The sequence below is a fragment of the Phoenix dactylifera genome, chromosome 2 (assembly GCF_051530095.1).
Source record: "Phoenix dactylifera cultivar Ajwa chromosome 2, Ajwa_hap1_PhDact_Kaust_v1.1, whole genome shotgun sequence".
Lineage (NCBI taxonomy): Eukaryota > Viridiplantae > Streptophyta > Magnoliopsida > Arecales > Arecaceae > Phoenix > Phoenix dactylifera.
In genome coordinates, this window is record NC_143191.1 from 6,685,795 (window position 1) to 6,705,510 (window position 19,716).

General features: G+C 37.3%; 3 long non-coding RNA genes across 3 annotated transcripts; 1 reads left to right on the top strand and 2 right to left on the bottom strand.

The window, feature by feature from the left end:
* Positions 1-1,977: 1,977 nt before the first annotated feature.
* On the bottom strand, positions 1,978-2,685 carry LOC103719532 (uncharacterized). The gene is made up of 2 exons (XR_605996.4): positions 2,311-2,685; positions 1,978-2,213 (listed from the first exon to the last, which is right to left on the bottom strand). It is a non-coding gene; the product is annotated as an uncharacterized LOC103719532 (long non-coding RNA).
* A 5,884-nt stretch (positions 2,686-8,569) lies between these two features.
* On the top strand, positions 8,570-10,705 carry LOC103719533 (uncharacterized). Its single transcript, XR_005513886.3, has 2 exons — positions 8,570-9,278; positions 9,691-10,705. It is a non-coding gene; the product is annotated as an uncharacterized LOC103719533 (long non-coding RNA).
* A 6,427-nt stretch (positions 10,706-17,132) lies between these two features.
* LOC103719534 (uncharacterized) lies at positions 17,133-18,231 on the bottom strand. The gene is made up of 2 exons (XR_605998.5): positions 17,671-18,231; positions 17,133-17,514 (listed from the first exon to the last, which is right to left on the bottom strand). It is a non-coding gene; the product is annotated as an uncharacterized LOC103719534 (long non-coding RNA).
* Positions 18,232-19,716: the final 1,485 nt, after the last annotated feature.

A 19,716-nucleotide genomic window follows, 5' to 3' on the forward strand; every position in this document is an offset into this window, starting at 1 on the left:
ATTTTTCAGAAAGTTGAATGCCATGTTTGAGTGATCCTTAGGCACAGTAAAACTTTATTTGACTATCCAGGCGTGAACAAGTTTTAGGCTATGCATGTATAAACAAAACATGGCTTGCACCCAATTTGTATTTGCAATTATTGATCCTCTAAAAATCAAGTATTCCAGCCCATCAATAATGATTCTGTAAAATGAGGGTTCCAAATGGACTATAATTTGGTGGGTATTAGAATGGTAACTAGCTTAAAACCATATTTGGTCTACCTAAGATCTCATGAGCATATCAAGATTAGATTAATTTATCATACTTGATAAATGAATTCTAAAAAATGTGCATGTGTTTGTTTTGGCCGTGACTGCTTTTTAGTGTCTCAAAATATGTTTCTGAGATAAGGACTTATGATTTGGTTATCTTAAATATGACCATCAATCTCTTCACCACCTTAACAAAGGGGTAGCTGCACCACTATTTGCAACAAACAACAAAAAAAGTGGACATGCTTTTATATGTTCTATGTGAAAGCATATCTGAGTTCACCAAATAGAATACTTGCAACTCGAAATATTTCATTTTTGAGGGTTATGCAACTTCAATTATAATAAAATTGATATCAAACATAACCAAATGCCATCTCGGAGGAACCAAATGATATAGAAAAATAAAGATTTCAACTCAACATAGTTTGGATTAGGTTGAGAGTTAACCCTCATCTTACTCAATGTTTAATGCTAATCAAACTCGACCGATCTTTGATTTGGAGTTTCTCCAATCTGATTGCAGTTAAGTTGAATTTTAGTGGTGCTGGGTTATATTAGGTTGAGTTGAGCGAGCTAGCTGGGGTCAAATTGTGTAGGTAATATGGGATTGGGAAAATTTATTAGATTAGGAAGGTTCGTGAATTTTACTTGAGTTTACTTGTGCAAGTAAATAGAACTATATATATAGCTAAATGAAATATATAGATCTTTTAAATGAAATGTTGGTATTAATATTAGCTTACTTATTTATTGGATTTAGTCAAATTGTGTTAGAGTGGATTGTGTTATAGATCAATCTAATCCCACCAAACCAAATAAGTAGGTTGGACTGGTTGATTTCAAGTTGAACACAACCCAAATTGAACTATTTAAAAGGAACACCACTGCATCCAGCGAATCTCTATAAGTTGCAGCATTTAGTAAATTATTGCTATAGGATCGATATGTTCTATAGAGAAAAATTGCATGGAAATTCCATGATTAAAGTAAGACAAGTCTCACAACATCTAGGATCCTTGACGATAAAAAAATAAAAAAAATAGATCACATTGTAGAAAAAAGTAGATCACATTATAGCATCAAATGATGCGGGTGCTTTCACATGAAGCGAGTGCTATACAATATGGAAGCGACTATCACATGTTTGGCATTATTTTAACATCACAAATTTTAATTTTGGTAAATCTATGTGTAGAGCCAAATAAATAGATAGATAGATTAACATGATCTAGGTTCCCAAATTAAATTCCAAAAAATTATCTTGAAAAATAGTCTTCTGCACAAGATTATAGTTAAATTATTTGTGTAATTTCAAATCATGACATCCAGGAACGGTAATTCGATGGACGAAAATCCGAATTCATTTGTGCATGATTCTAATCCACTTCTTCAGAAAATAATGAGCATGAAAGCAGAGGTGGAATTCTTCCCGGCATCACACGCACATATAGGAAAGCAAACCCATTTATATGGCAGTGGAGTTAATCTGGACTATCTTTCTTCCAAACAGCTCATCCCCATTTATCTCTTTTGTAACAAGCTGATAGATTACAATATACCTTTTTTTCCCTAGATTTTTAGGCTATGGCCTCCCATTCTACCAAACAAACAAACAAAAAAAATCATGACATCTCATGCCAGCGTCATGTCAGCATAGTTCTTACTCAAATTCACCTTGAACACTTCCTGTTGCCAAGACATACAGAATCCAATGAAATCTAGAATAATAATGATATCGTATATGAAAAATTTAAAAATTCATTTAGCCATCATTGGGCTTCTCTGTTAGCTCTTTTGAACCACAACACATGCATATATAACATGTCATAAATGGACCAATTAATTAAAAAGCTGCAAACTGTCTGAGTGACTCTTCTATGCAACATACTTTTGAATTAGAGACAACTTAGCCATATCCCAACCATGCAGCACACCTAAGGAAGCTTACCTGCATGCTATAAAAATAAAGAGGTAATCATCTTCCAGAGTTCCACTGTAAGAAAGGGAAAACAAAATAACAAAGGGCTAAGCACATAACAAAGAATCCTTTACCATTTGGGTTGGTGCCCAAATTCTTCCAGCCTCTCCATGCATTCCCACAGCATTCCTGAACTTTCTTTCTCAATTAAGCTCACCTTGGCAGAGAAAAAAGTTCAAGAAAGCTGTGGAAAGGGATGAAGAGGCTCGTGCTGCAGCTTCTTGCTCCCATGCATGGATGAAAGAGAAGAAGAAACAGAAGATAAGAAGAGGAAGGCATTATAGAGGGTGGGAGAAGAGGGAGGTAACCGGATCCGGGATCTCGTATTGTGGCATGGCTAAATAGTGGCCGAAAAGGAGGGGGTTTAATTATAATCCCCATGTGGTAGTACCTTCGGTGAAAATTAGTGGACCCTTCTCCGCGTGTCTTCTTTCTCTGGACACGGTTAAGCTTTTCCAGGCAAGCAGGAGAAGGCTGTGCATGCACTCGTCACGGCTATTAACGTTGGCAATGTCTCATCCTTATAGCCCTCCTTTGTCAGAAATTATACACTATACTGTATGCACCGGTTGAGCATGCAACCAATCAAAGCTATTAATTTCTGTGGGCCCTATCCATCAAGCATACATTTTAATGTATCGCTACAGAAATAACCAGTTATGATTGGTTGCATGCATGGGGCATATGGTGTAGGGTATAATTTCTCTCTCCTTTATAGCCTTTATTTTTTAATTTTTTTTTTTTTACCATTGTAAGAGAAGTATATGGCTGGAATCTTCTGGAGTGAAGTGATAGTAGATAGCTTCTAACATGCTATAATTTTCTCCAAGTAAAATAAAAATGTTACTTACATATATCTTATATTCGCAGTCATAATCTTGGAAAAACGAGAGTGAAAAGTAATTGTAAAACAGTTGTGTTATTCACTATATATGTCCTTTTTCATAATTTATCTTTTTGTCTCATCTCTTTCACCTTCTCAAGCTTTTCTTTGGTTTGGTATCAATCCAGTAGTACTATGTGAATGCCACCACTAGTTTCACCTTTTCATTCGTTTGGACGCACTAAGATAGACTGTTTAGCTTGTTCACAAAGTTCCCCCTTTTTTCAGTGATTTTATTAAAGATTTGAATTCAATTCTAATTACCTCTATATTGGAGGGTTTATGGATACGGTAAGAGGATTATGTATCTTTCATGTCCATTGAGCTTAGATTTCTATGTAGAATTAGATTCTAGAAATGTTCAAATCCATACATAATATATTTTTTCAAGAAAAAGAAAAAAAAAACTATGTGGTTGGAAGCCTAACTGAATTTGGGCGAGGTTCTACCAAGGTAAAATGCTTTATCAAATCACCTGGTCGGTACTTTGAATTGGAATTATTTTCTTTCTTCAAAAAAATATTAGAGTTTAATTTATGGTAATTGTTAATAGATTAACTTGCCAACTATATCTTCAACAGTCAAGTATTCTTATCAAGCCTGCTCTATGAACAATCTGTGCACCAACTTAAAACTTTATCCCCCCAAAAAAGTAAGAAGATAATATTTGGGTTCACTTGGTCCTGTATAAGTATCCACGATTTACCCAATACATAATCGATATAAAACTAAGCACAAACCCACATAGGTTCTCACACACTTTTTCTATTTAAGTCCTAATATCCTTACCCAGCTAAGGATCCAAATCCATTCCAATCCAATCATAAATGCCACAAATCCAATCAAAAGCACCATGATCAGCTTGTGGTCAACCTAAATGGACTTATACTACAGTGTCCTCTAGTCCACGTGGGCTACACGCTAAGTTTGCTTTGAAATTATTTGTAGTGATCTAGGTTCTCATATAAAAAAAAAGCTAGCCAGAGATACCCAAGATCCATCCAACACATAACCAATATAGAATTAAATACATGCCTGCATAGGTCTTTACGCGTAGCCTGGGCTTGGCTCACCGCATTCCTATCTATTACGTTCTAATTCGATAGTCAGATGTAAATCCAACACCTTCATAATAATAGGCATTAACAAAACAAATTACTTTTTATATAATACTTTTTTCTGGCATCTTTGTCTTTCACCTAAAAGGTCCTAACCCTGTAACACATTGCAGATACCAAACCCCTGCCAAGATCTACTAGGAGATGAAAAAGGATATGCATACTACCAAATGCTTAATCCCACCTGGTAATAAGTACCAGACCACAAGCATCAGAGCACGCACAAAAGATAAGATCCAACAAACAGCGCCGCCCACTTCTCAGCACAGCCTGTTTAGGGGGCCCATAAGTACGAGCCCAAACGCAAGCAGCCAACCCCCAACCAACCCCACCACCCCCGTACTCCCCCGTGACGCTACCACCCACGCTCTCGTATTCCCCACCACTAGTCCCACTCGTCCCCACCACCTCACCCACAAGCCCCCAGTCCATCGTGGCAGCATGGCATTGGATGGGTTCCTCGCTCATGTGGTGCCATGTCGACAATACTTGCAGCTTCGACGCTGAGTGGTGCCGCGTAGCACATCTGGTTGGGATAACTTTATTCCTCCCCTTACGTCCTTATTTGCCTCTCTGTATGCTACGTTGGCACTGGCCGTTGCAACCCCTGGGGCCGAACCCTAGAAGAAGCCACAAGTGAATGGCCTTTCCACCCCCCACTCTCTCCTCTCCCCTCTTTACCCTGGTTCAGTCCAAGAGAGGCCGTGGCCGGCTCCACTCGCACGTGCCGCTTGCCGGCCCCGTCCTAGCTACCTCATTGACTTCTCGCAGCGGCATGTTTACTGTTCACCAGATGCATTCAGTGTGGAAACTTTTGGTTGCTTACTCTTGTTCCCACCGGCGGTTGGAAGAGCTCATGAATCCTCTCAGCTAGGATCGAACTTTGCGCGGAATTTTCTTGAAGCAAATCTACTTCTAGCTAGAGTGAAGAGGAGTGATCAGGGTGATGAAGAGTGGTGTGAACTGGATAGTAGTGGACTCCATAGATATTGTTGGTCACTTAAAATTTATGGAATTGTTGAGCAAAAGGATCATAAGGTGAATGGATGATACATGAGACAATCTCAGTTAAAGTTTAACGTCCATATGCATGCCATAGAATCTCTTGTAGACTGTGGTTTCTATCCCTCTTTGCCTCTAAAGAACTCCCAACGGTCGCCCTCTTCATTTCTATCTACATATGAGCGTTACATGAGGAAGCAAAGATGAAACTGCTGATGATTTGCATCTAAAAGAAGAATGTTCACAATTACTCAACTCAATATATGAAGCTTCAACTTCTAAGCAGATGGAGATGCTTCGCCACAGGAATGAAGAGGAATTTTCGTCTTAGATATTGTTAATTTAAACTGGTTGACATGTTGTGCATTGGAATGTATATTCACAGGCACTGATATGTAAATTTAAAAGAATTCTGGCGTATTAGAATGCAAAAGAAAAAGAAGAACATAGGGGCTGATATGCAAAATGTCTCCAATTATTTAGTTTTGCAGTGACATGATAGATATTTTGAGCAGTTCATAACTTTTTGTAAATTAGTAGAACTTTCTGTAACTATACAGTTCAACTACAAATAACTAGACGACAGAGATCTATAGTATAACTTTAGATACTCCTGCAAAAATTTAGAAATTGAGGAATAAATTAACAAATGAAGATATTTTTGTCTCTGAATAGCGATGAAAACATTTCTAATTTGAGCAATGGTGCAGTCCCTATTTGGGTTCCTCCCTTAACAATATAAGTTATAATATCAAGTTGCAATCATACACCAATCCAAGCCCCCTTTCCAAAATTTTCTTCGATCTAATCATATTTAGTTAACTGTATGCTCTTCGGGATAATAAATCATGGCTACACAAAAGTGGATTTTTCTTTGTCATGAGCATGAATTTTTGCGGGCCGGTAAACTTAAACTTGTTTTGAAATTCAACAACCAATAGAGTTGATCTTCTGGAAGGCTGCACCTGTCCACTCCAAGGATCAACATAAGCAATTATTGAAACTAGAGGAGGAGGATAGAAGCAAGAGAAACGGAGGCTGCTTTCTCTTGTTAAGAAAGATGGGAGGAGGATGAAAGGAATTAGACTTCCATATCTACTTTTTAGGGGTACATATGGTTGAAAAATCATAGTCTAATTAGGACATGAGTTTGATAAGTCTTCCTTCTTCTGTAAGAAAGACGGAAAGCCTATTAACAATTCATTAAGTAAATGAATCATACAAGACAAGGTTTGCATCAAATCTAGTTTTCATTTCTTTGACAGTGTTAAACTGACACATTTTGAAGCTTAGTAGCTAGTATCTTTTATAGAAGGTAACACATCCATTTTGTTAACTTTGAGAAACCTTATAAGGCTTGCATCTCTAAATATGTTTCCCAAATATCCACTTTCCTTCATCTAGTCTCAATTTAACAACTAAATTTTCATGACATGTATGCATTTGGACTACGGCTGATCCAGCACCATGGGGCAAGGGAACCATTCTTCTGTACATAAAGAGAGGCCATATATAGCATTACTTTATAGTAAATTAAGGCAATATATCACGATATGTGAAATTTCACTCAAGAACTGTTCGTCCGCACCCATGCATACCGCATGACTACAGATTTTAGTTATTTAAAATAAAGGTGTGAGGATCTGTTCGGACGTATGTTTAGTCCCACATCAATTATTCGCCAAAAAAATTTAGGCACTTATTAAGGACTTAGCAACCCAAGTGATACCTTCCAGCTATCTTTTTTGAATGAGATCCTGCATCGAATTTAGATCCTTAACCTAGTAAGAATGCCAGAGCTTAGACAGGAGAACTATATTAGGATTCATGCAGATCTATGTCTAGTTTTGCATCAGTTATTTGCCGAGAAGATTTTAGATACTTATACAGGATTGAGAAACTTAAATGATACCTTCTGGCTATCCTTTTTGGATGAGATTCTGAATCATTATAAAAAGCATCATGACTTCAAAAGTTGCCAAAACAAATAGGGCATGACTATCATTCCGTATTTCATAATCCACCATAGTGTGTGTTAATGTAAGCAACCTGCAATATTACTAGTGTTGTTATCATACTCAAAGTCTATTATAGTTATACCTATATATACACCATGTACATACCATTGTAAACAAGTGAATTTTTCATCAATCAGAATTACAAAGATCGTCTCCTTTCTTCTCTTATCCGATCAATATATAGCGTGCACCAAGCCAGATACGTATTCTCATGTGTCAATTTAGGCATCTTGATGCGGGATCTATTTTTGATCCATTTAACATGCCAGAGCGATGTACATGCATCGCTCTTTCCAGAGTACAAGATCAACATGTACACGATCCTTGGCCATCCATCATCTCTCATGATTGGGCCGTGACAAGCCCCATAGATATTTGTGGGCACATCCAGGCAAGCTGGTGGTGTACCGAAGCTCTTGTTACATCACCCCATTGGTCAAGATTGAGGACCACCACTTTCGGTCCGGCTACAGTTTGGTCGATCAGGGCCGGTCGGAAACCCGTTGCCCTCAGCACTACCCCTAGGGAGGGAAAGAAGCACAACCCCATCTCCCAATTGAAGTGATGTAATTGGCAGGGGGACAGCCCTCAGCTTGGGGACCATAAACTCACCCATCCCCTTTAATTCCAATAAACAAACCTTTTCCGTCATCACATGCGAGCATCTGACCGTGGGAATGGGTGGGCTACACATGCCGTGCTCTCTCTCTCTCTCTCTCTCTCTGTGTCTCTGTCTCTCGCTCTCTGGGGTAGATATTTGATCACTACCTGCGTTAACCAACGAAAACTATGTAATAAGTAAAGTTTACATAGTTTGAAGTTGTTTGAGTGCGAGTAGTATGATTTGTCAAAGATACAGTGTCATGATAATATAAATTATAGCAAGGGTGGAACTTGAATTCAAGTCTCTTCTATCCACAATAAAAAGAGAGTTTACCAACTCAAAGTTGGCACCCTTGATAGAGCCTATAGTACTATTGTTCACAAGCTCTTGTGAGTTGTGACAGGCTCGTCACAGTTTAAATCGTAGGTGCAATAAAGAGACAGACTCTATCTGACCTAAGCCAAATATAATTATTTTCGGAAAAGTAAGCCTAGTCTGAATGGATAGCATGCAGTCATACAGAACCATGGATCGCTCAGATATAACCTAATGCGAAGGATGACATATGTCCAGAGTTTCACATGCAAGGCATCATGGCTCAAGGATGTCAGGGCTTGGACAACTGGGTTTAGTTTTTGCACAAGTCCAATTAGGTTTGAGTTTGAGCAGTGTCCCCAGGGTATTCAGGTAGGTGTCAAGCTTGCAAACGATATATATTGACATATGGTTTCACCTTGGCCTCACCCTAATACAAGTACTGGTTAGACCATTACCATAGTGAGACAGTTCCCCAGATAAATTACCACAAACTTAGCTCATATTACTCTCCATCTCTTCTGCAGTACCCCCCATCCTCTCTCTATCTCTCTCTCTCGTTTTTGTCTGTAAAGCATGTAGACGACAGCGGAAGGCCAATGATGGGGTAGGAGTGGTCCAAGAGAGAGTTCTGAGAGAGCTATACGCTTCATTCCACCCCTCTGCTCCTCTCTTTAAGTGTTTAACCGTATTTTTTTTGACCTCATATGATTTTTTGTGTCACATTGTAGGTAAATGCCATTTTTTACTCCCATATTTTTTTTTACAGCATAAATGGACATTAGCACAGCTTTCACATGATGTACATGTGTTAGAAGTCTCCAGCTCCTTATATAAGAATGGAGATTGGAGAACATGAGGAGCGGGACAGTAGTGGAGTGGCCTCCTTCCAAGTCCATGTCATGCCTTTCCACAGCTTTCTTGAACTTCTCTTGAGCTTTCCTCACCAGAGAGAAAGAGGAGGACAAGAAGAGGGTCAAGAAAGCTGTGGGAAGTGATGGCAGATCAGGACTTCTTTGCATTTCGGTGCTCTCTTAAGCAGTTCCATCTGAGGAAATTAAGTAGCTGTCTCATATCTTTGGAAGCTAGGAAACCTTGATGGGTATGTTATTTATTTTTCCTTGTATTTTGAGTAACCCTTGTTGATTTTCCTCTCTCTCTCTCCCTCTCTCTCTCTCTCTCCCTCTCCCTCCCCCCCCCTCCTCCCTCCCTCCCTCCCTCCCCCTCCCCCTCCCCCTCCCCCTGCAAGAAAACCCTTGGTGATCTCAGAGGGTGATGCTTTGAGTGGACTAAGGGCTCATATAATACTTTTGGCTTGTTAACTTTGGAGCACCCACTTCGAATTATAGCCTCTTATTTTTTATCTTTATTAATGAAGCCAAAATAGGCTCATTCTGGCCTCATTAATTGTCTTAACATATTCATGCAATTTTGTAAAGTAATCTACTGGTGACAAAATTTGATCTCAATTTATACTGTTTCTAGTTGCCATTGATTTTTCTAGAATTTTTCAGGGACATTTCAGGGAAATTAAAAAGCTCATCACGAGAAGATTGTAGATATGGCTTGCAAACAAAATGGAGCCTAAGAGCCAACTAATGCTTTAATGTTCTTTTTGAGCATAATCAGGTCTTCATTTTTTTAACTTGATATTTTCTTTTTCTTCTGTTTTTTTTTCATTAAACAATCAAATTGCCTTACACTTTTTTTATGTTACTATTGTTTTTCAAAGAGAATAATTACACGCACGCTCACACATACACAAACTTTCTTTCATAATGCTCAAACTAGGTTTTAGCATGGATCTACGCGTGTGAGCTTCTTAATAGGCTGAGATTGAGATGCATATCTTATAATTCAATTGAGCTTTCTTTCACACAACTATACTCTTGTATCTTCCTTGCATCCAAGGGGATACAATCTTTAATTAAGAAAAGGAAAGAAGAGCGACGTTCTGAAGGCTTGGGATTTGGGATTGGCCAATTCCAAATCTCATGACTTCACCTTTATTCACAAGCAAAGAGAGAAGGCAGCTTATCTCACATACATTTCACCTTTTTCTTTTAGAAAGCTTTGTCTCCATTTTCTCATGACAGGTGCTGGAAGTCCAGGAGGAGTTAAATTTCTTTAATTGCTTCAAGGTTAATACTGGTTAAAGATGGCTGTGGATCAACCTTGGAATCAGAGGTTCCTGCCATTTTAACCTACCAATGCAAGGATGCCTTTTTATCTTGAAAAGGATTAAATGCTCCATAAGAGCTGGTCCGGTTCAGTCAACATTGGTCCGGTTCATTCAATTGGCTGTGAAATCAGGTATTGGGCCTGTGTGTGTGCATGTGCGAGTGTTGTAGAGACTCTCTCTACTAGAGAGAGGAGTGGGTTGGAGGGATTTGGTTTGGCCTGGTGTGACATGAACACAATCCATAAGAACATGTTGTAGCTCGTTTTAGCATGTAACCATGCATAGAAATCTAAGAACTTAGGAGTTATCGACAATGCAAATCCAAGTGCTGCCACAAAAAAACAAAAGGTGAAAATTGACTTGGCTAGCCAACTGCAGAACCATGATGATAACTTCCTTAGCTTTTAATCAAATATCAAGTAGGGGAAAAATGTTATAATCATTAACATATACCACTTTAATTACCAAGAAAAAAACAAGGAAGAAAAACATAAATTGAACATTTTTTAACATAAATTAGACATTTTTAAAGTAGAGGATAGAAGATCATTTAATTGAGAGAGAGAGAGAGAGACCAACAAAACTATATAGTGCAGACTCTTTAGGGAGTTAAATTGGTCTTGAAAAATATTGCTTGACCATATTATAATTGGATATTTTCCTCAAAAAATTGTAAAATTAATTGGATGCAATTTGTATTGCAAATGATGATTTAAATTATTTTTATTATGATTGCTACATAATATATAGATGGTTTATCCTTGTAAAATTGGACGCAATTTGCAAATGATTTAACTTGTTTTTGTTATGATTATTGAATCATATATGGTGCCTAGTATCGCCCTTGCATCCTATTTGAGCATAGCATACAATTTTCTATTTATGCATGATGTTGGCCCCTCCACATGGTTTTGTCATATTGCTAGGTGTAACGCACATGGGAGGCTGCAATTGCAGTTCTCTACAATTTAAACATGTCCCCTACTAGTTATTAAGTTCGGTACTCTATGATCAAAAGCTCTTATCTTTTCTTGACCAACGGTCTCTAGCATAATCTCAATTGTTAAGAAGCTTGAGAAGAGGAACATGATAGCATTTCAGTTGCGTAAGCTATAGAGTACAAGTTTGTGAAAGATATATGGAGAAAATTTTCAACATAAGCTCAAGGTATACTTTCTCCCCTCTTCTTTCTTACTTCTATATATAGATTGGAGGAAAGCTAGTATCAAGAAAATTGTAGATACAGTGCTTATTTGTTGGAGTATTAGGTTAGAAAGAAAATCAAATATTTTCAACAAAAAATAGTTTAATTTTAGAGCTGATGGAGAGTGTGAAGTTCTTGGTGAAGAGATAAGAGATAGATTAAAGGAGCACCTCACAGAAAATTAAAGAGTATTACATTTTATATGGATAACGAAACCTATTATATTATATATTTCTCTCTCTCTCTCTCAATCATCTTACTCTGACTTTGATTAGAGTGTTCACTTATATTTATTCTATTTAATTATCTTAATAACTAGATTTCCTTTGCGCCAGCATTTTTTCGAAAAGAAGGGCATACGTGAACAAAATTATCAAGTATTTACATGAAGTAGTACATATAGGTGTTCTTTAAGCTAAAGTGAAGGAGACCATATTTTGGAGTTTGACATAAGTAAAAGGAAACTCCAATTTGAAAAATTGCAATTTTCTATGCACTTGGTACATTTAAAGTTCATGTTTCCTTATTTTTAGGTTGTAAGCAAACTATAGAAGGTAATGAAAGCATAAGTAAGAGGGGCATAAGGTGTAAGATGCAAAAATAATAGTATTTTCTTTTAGGTGAACAAATATAGAACTACTTTATCTTTAGCATTGGAAAGGAATATTGGTGTCAAAATGAGAGTTCCATGCATTAAAATGTAGATAGGAGGATAGAATACCCACTCATCAAGATATGCAACAAGATATTTATGAGTGTATAACCTTCTCACAAGAAGGCAATAGTAATACCAAACTCATCTTGTTAGGCCGCCAAGGGTTGGGCCAAATCTAGGTCCATCAGAATTCCTCCATTAAAGTCTCGGTTTAAGTTGGGGCGACGCCAAGCCCATTTTCAAATATTACAGGTGAGACATAGAAGCGAAAGGCCAACGCTCTAAGGAATTACTATGTGTAATAAAATATTTTAAATTTAATGTTTTAAATAATATTATGATTACCTAATGTGTGATTAATCAATATTGTCCCCAACAAGGAATCCAAATAAATCTTTGGGGCATTCAATTGTTCAGCCCATCAATTTATTTAAAGCAATAAAAATGTGCAACTGCTATGTAGTCGAAAGACAAAGCTGAATTCTGAATCTTCACATTTAAATAAAACTCAAATATAGCGAAATAATCTCTTTCTTTTCTATAATAACCAATATAAATAAATTTCTAGAGGCTAAACCACAACTATATGTAGAGCAAGCACAATATAGTAGGTCGAGGATTTTTTTTTCCCTAAAAAAAAACTTCTCAGAGAAAAATCCAGCCGAGCTATTTGACATCTCCAGAAATAGGACTACAATTTCCTTCTTCACCCCCCCCCCCCCCCCCCCCCCCACACACACACACACACACACACACTCATTCAATGTTCTTCTTGGTTAGTTATCTTAGAAAATTTCAAACATATGATGGAGATCAAGTCAGTGTAACACAAAGGTGTCTCGCGTAGGTGATGCTCAAATATATACCTTCCCAACAATGCCTTTAGATGATGGTTATGTGCACTAATTAGCAGACAAGGCTCAACAAATCTAATAGCAAACCTTTTTCCTTCTGCTTCCTAGTTTAAATAGATCTCCACTTAGGAAAATGAGGCCACCAAGAATTTCCTTTATCCACTAGGTGCGCTTCAAAAGGATTTCAAGTAAATGATTAAGATGACTGAATTCTTGCATATGCCATTATATCAAGTTAGCAAAAGTCCAACCTAAAAATTATAGGCTCCACCTCTGTGTAAGAAGGGATAACACAGATTTCTCCCCCTCTCAATTTATTAGGAGGCTTCACCAGAGCCAAACATATCATGATGCTTCTTTTGATATAAAGTTTAATTTTGTCACGCCCCAACCCACTACTTGAGCTAGCACGTGATACGGCCGCATATTTCAGAAGGTTCATCCCAAGGAATATTCAAGGCTAACAAATCCGAACAACATCTTACAACACCATAAAGAATATAAAATATAATCATCATCTCGGAACAAGGTAAGATAATTCTAGCATTAATAGATAATAGAAGTTGTTCAATGTGAATTCAAACATTTAATTCATATTAGGTATGCTCTAATTGTTCCATTTCTCACTAGTAACCCTAAACCATAATCGAGTACTAAGCATCTTGTGCCTGTGAAAAGAAAGGCAAATAAATGGTATGAGCTAACAATATTAAAATCTTAATTTTATTAGTTGAATATACCCATCATGCGCATAATATTAAAGTCCACAATATTGTTATATTCCATGCAAAATCAAGTTCATCTATATTATGATGATATGCACATATAAAAAATTATACATCTATACAAGTATAAGAGGGGATTCTTACCTCTACCAAGCAGCAAAACTTAATCAAGATTTCAAACCAGTTCAAAAGTACACCTAAAATATCCAATTAAATTAATTTTAATAATTAGCATAATTATAAAAACTAATTATCTTCATAAGAATAGAGAACCAACTCACTTATAATCAGCGACCCCACAAAGTAGAACAAACTAAATTAAGCATTATTTATCAAATTTTCTAATCTCAAAATTTTTTATCTTCAAAACTAACTCTTGCCCATGTTCTTTTGTAATTTAACTCTAATCCAAGCTACATACACCTAAATAAAAGAGTACAAGGCTAGGAATTGATCTCAGTTATGGAATTAGAGTTCAAACTCCATGCTCATCCTCTTCTTCTAGTACCCTCCTATTATCGTATAGCTTTTTTGCATGTTTTGTACTGTATAAAGCCCTCCCTGATTAGCTAAACCTTTTCTATAGTTTGTTGCAATAACTCAGGATCCAACAATTATCTATCAGCAACATCATCCCAGCAAATGAGGAACCTGCACTATCTACAATACAACACCACAAAAGCCATTTGAATGCTAGCTTAGTAGTAGGCAAACTTCACCAAAGACAAGTGACTATCAGCCTTCCAAGCCTAAGACCCAGGACCTCAACATATCGTCCAAGATTTGAATAGTCCTTTTTGATTGTTCATTAGTTTGCACGTGAAAAGATACACTAGAATTTAATTTAGTCCCCATGCTCTTCTAGAGGTGAGATAAATCTAGTATCCTTATCAGACAACATTTATTGGAACCCTATGCAACCTCAGAATATGCTAATCACATCTCATGCAAAACAAAATCATTGATACATGATACTAGAAAGTTGTACATAAAATACATACATATTTATACAGGTGTTTATGCATGAAGATACTTACCTCTACTAGCCACCAATTCAGCTACAGTGTTACCATTCTACACCTCAATTTAGGAACTAAAGCGTAGACACCCCACTCAGCATCTTTTTGGCTGATTTCATTTATGCTAAACTGAACTAAATAACCAAAAAAATTATGGGATGATTATAGCCAATGGTGGAAAAATATGAGAGAGTAAATGGACATGACTGGCCAAGTAACTCAGTCTGGCAGCTTGGGTGGGTCAGATCTAGGTGTTTCAATAGGTAGATGATGAAGCAAGAGTACAATTAAGTTATGGATAGCATGGCAAAGGTCATTAATGATAGGTTTCAAGGATGCTTGATGAAGGCTGAGGTGGAGGTCGACATGTTGGGTGGCTACAGTAATGCTAGTCCTTCTGCTAGGTTCAACCTATGGTCCACAAAGTAGGAGTTTGGGACTCCCCACTGAGTTCACTAAACTATTTAAGTCTTTGCCGGCACCCAAGTGTAAAAAATACATGGCAAATCCATGCATGGAGGAGAGGGACAAGGGGCATGGTGGTTACATGCTTGGCCTCCTCTCTAGTGGTGAATCCACGCCTATTTGAGTGGTGTTCTCGTGCACATCCAGCCCTTTTTCAGGCTGGGTAGCTCGGTCCGAGCCAGTCCTATAGAGCTATCCGGACAATCTTTATGGTCAATATTTGATCCACTTATTCAGTATTTACGTACCTCGTTAAGAGCAACAAGTTTTACTCAAAACATTTTAAATACATAGATGTTTCAATTTTGATGGAGATTTCGATACATGTTGTAGTAAATGAAGTTGATGCATCACAAAAATTATTAACGCGATTTGAATGCTTTAGCCCTAATTCTTGTTGTGAATTTCTTCATTTAAAAGTTGGTATATTCTCTTCATCTAAAATGTTTAGTCAATTTGTTTAATGCGCTCAACCTCTATGGTAAAGTATTTTTTTTTTGTTTGGAGCAAAAAGAAAAACAACGCATTTTGCTGCTTGTATATTTATGATGGATCCTAATACAAGATTCCTAAAATCATTGTCACCGACCATGTATTCTTTTATCAAACCACAGAGCATATGCTTGTCATTTCTATAGCACATGGAGGAACCCATGACAACCAAGAGTCCATTCTCTAGGAATCAATGTTTCTTTGAGGAACCTTTTAATAATACAACTAGTTATGCCATGCCAAGTCTTGCATTTCTTACTGATGTCAATGGGTTGGACCGGATTGGATGAGAATAAAGCTTGGATTAGCACAACTTCAAGTATCAAGAAGATGTGGTAAAAACATGCCAAGAGGCAGAGCAAAGAAGGTCTCTCAACAATAGAAAGAGAATTATTAGTTTGAGAAGGAGAACCATAATTGCAAAGCTTGTGCTTTCATTTTTTGCCTTTTTTCTTAAGTCCTCTTTTAACAAAGCATGGCTCATTAATTCAGTTGTTCAAGACTCAAATTAGGAAACTTCCTCTACAAAAAACTAATTTAGTGCTTGAGTACTAAATTTGTCTTCCTAAAGTAATACATGTTTTAGAAGAGAACTGGATAAAAATTGGTTGTTAAGTTACTTTTGTAAGTTGTAGTAGTTGTTTTTTTGTGTAGATCTATGATCCACTATTTTACTAGCTCCTTAAAACCATCTTTCTCATGAAACAAAGTCAAGTGTGCATTACTATCCTCTCTCCTTGCCTTTTCCTTTACTGGTGATACTTTGAAAAGGAAAATGCATATGTTTGTTTGTTTGCCTGCTACGAGTTCTACATATATAATTCCAAGGTAACTTTCCATTCCATTATATATTGCTTCTCTATAAAGATTGTGATATCGATACAATAGGGATCGGTATCTCTTGATGAATAACATAACCTTACCGATTGCATGCAAAGTACCTAGCTTGTTTTTTTTTCTTTCTTGGGAAGTACTTAATTAGTTGGTTAGGGACTTTTTTTTTTAGGGGAAGAAACAAGGTGCCATTCTCATGATTAATGGCTCTTCAAAGTGTAGTAGTTCAAACTAAAATGAACATCTACATACTAAGAAAGCAGATCTCAAAATGACCCACTGTTTGTCGGTAGTTCTTTGAGTGAAAGGATTCTCCAATAGTGGCCATGGCAATAGATCCTGGAAAGCTTTCTGCTTTTCTTAGTTCAATACCATAAGTAACCAACCTTTCGATCTTTTAAGGGTTTGTAATAGGATATGATACAAAGGGAGAGCTGGCCACTTTAAAGATTCTGTGCATTTTACATGATGATTTTGTTGTCAAAAGCCCATTCTGAACCAAAACAATCATCAATCTGCATGGTACTTCAACTTAACCATTGTGTAATTTCAACTTGTTTAGCTACCTTCCATACACTTTGAGTCACCAAACAATGTCTCAATACATGGGGCTCAACCTTGTGAAATTTTGAATACCTTTAGGTCATGTTACACATTGTAGCATTTAGAATTCACAAAATTTTGACTTCAATACATAGGTTACAAAACACAACTGTAGCGCAATTTTTTTTTTCTTTGTGCTTGGGGATGCCAATAGGTACTTCTCCTGAATCAGAAACAAGGGAGTGGAGAAATGATTCATCTGGCTTCATTGTTGAGAGAGAGATGGATGTGCCATATTCCACAAGACTGCTCTTTGATAGCTTTCATCATATGGTTAAAACCATCGGATAGTCCGAGCATTATAACTGTGTAAAACGACAGGAAACCATGTCAGTGAGTACTCTTTTTTTACACACACACACACACACAAAACAAAGAAGATAAAAAGAAAAAGAAAGAAGAGATCAGTGCAAGGCTGCAAGTACGTGATTGTATGGCTATTCTTGGATTTTTTTCTTTACCTCGCTAGTACTGATGGAAGACAAACTCTACCAAAAGAGAAATCCATGAATAAATTCCCATCAACTGCACAAGAAGCATGAGAAATAAGAAGCATAATTAGAATTTGGAACAAGGAAAAAAGATTTGATTTGAAGTTTCATCATGAGGGCATCTTTTCTTTCATGATGAAAGTGATGCTCCCATCTATCTAGCAAGACAAAACATCCACAACTGCACGCATACCCCACCCAAGGACTGGTGGAACAAAAGATGAAACGAGATCTGATAATTATTTCATTGCTGCAACTGCTTTGAATTCTCCCTACCATGAATCTGAAGGAAAAGGGGCGAGGGAGAGGGGGGTAAGCATGTTACAGACTACCTCTAAAGAGATCAGTGGAAGTGATAAACTTCATAACTTCAGAATAATATATAATTCAGCTTCTTTGGTCTCTCTCTGTAATTTCCCACAGCTTTATTGAACTGCAATTCGAAGCCCCTACCTTACAAGGATGGATGCAGTTCAAGAAAGCTGTGGAAGACTACAAAGAGGGCCATCTAGAGAGAAGAGGGGGAGAGGGGGGGGGGGGGGGGGGGGGGGGGGAGGAGGGGGGAGGAGAGAGAGAAGATTAGAAGAGGAGGAAGTTGGGGAGTCATGACCTAAGGCTATGGTTGTGTGGGCTTAGAGGAAGTGAAGAGGATAGTAGGTCAATTTATAGATGAGGAGAGAAAAAGGAAGGGGTTCGTGGGATTGGGTAAAAACTAAGGACCCAATCCCGAGAAGAATTTAGGCCTGAACCGAACTCACCATCCCTTTACTCCCATAAAAAATAGAAGGCAACACGACACACATAGAACTCTCTCTCTCTCTCCAAAAAAAAAGAAAAGTTACAGCTTTGGGAAGGCGAGGAAGGCTTTTGGGGCATCAATAAAGAGTTCAGTAATAAAATGCCAACATTATAAACCTTTTCATGGGCATTATAAAGTTCAAAAAAAATGTGTGGTTTGTTGGTTCTCGCAGTGGCTGAAACAAATCCACCATGTCCTCATGTGAGTCCTTGACATTTACATAACAGTTACAGCAGAGCACTTTTTGTCCTACCAAATATTAACCATGACATTACAAAATCTCATGCAACCAAGCGCACCCAGATCCAACTTCATCCACCCCTATTCGGATTTGATCCAAACTTAAAGTACAAGCATGCAAGTGGAGTCCTAGTCTTGCACGGGCATAAAGATCACTAACCCAATCAAGTATAATTCTAGGACTATTAGACATGAATCCAATCAAAAGAATATATTTATCTTCTAAAAGAAAGCTATTCGAACAAAACTTGATTATAGCCCTCTTCAAGTCTAGCCATCAAAGGAATGTAAGAGATTTAGGTGTAAATTATGCAGCTAATATTGACTTAGGTCAAATCTGAATCAACTTCGATTCTAATTAGACTCAAATCTAAGTCAATTAGATATGGACGCTGATTAGAGATAACTTGAAAAACGACTTGATCCAATCCAATATGTTAAATAGTTAGACATAAGTACAAAATGACCGCACATCCAACGCCGATTATGTAGTCTAAATCAATGTATACTTGGATCTTGCTCGACCATTAGAAAAAAAAAGAACGAATTAACTATATGACTAAATAGAAATCTAAAACATTTAGGGCAAGTTTGATTCGAATGATTTAGGCTTTAGATTGAAATGGAAATGAATGAATGTTCAGATTCTCCTATTCGAATTTATTTTAATTTCGATTTCGATTTCAGCCATAAATTAAATATATTGAATAATATGTTTATTTTGATTTCTATTTCAATCCATCCTAAAATGTCCCTTCAATGCACACAAAGGCTAGCATGGCGAAGGAATTTAGCATGTCTGCTTGGCAACCAAGATGCATTCCGTCTCACGCACAAATATCGAGTCAGAGCGGTCCGTCGGAAGTCTCCTGACCCTCTTTCTCTCTCCACCTCCTCCACCTCGGAAATCCGTGCACGGCGGAAGTGGGACGCTGTCAGATTCCTTGGGAACTCAAACACACAGGTATACACAAGGA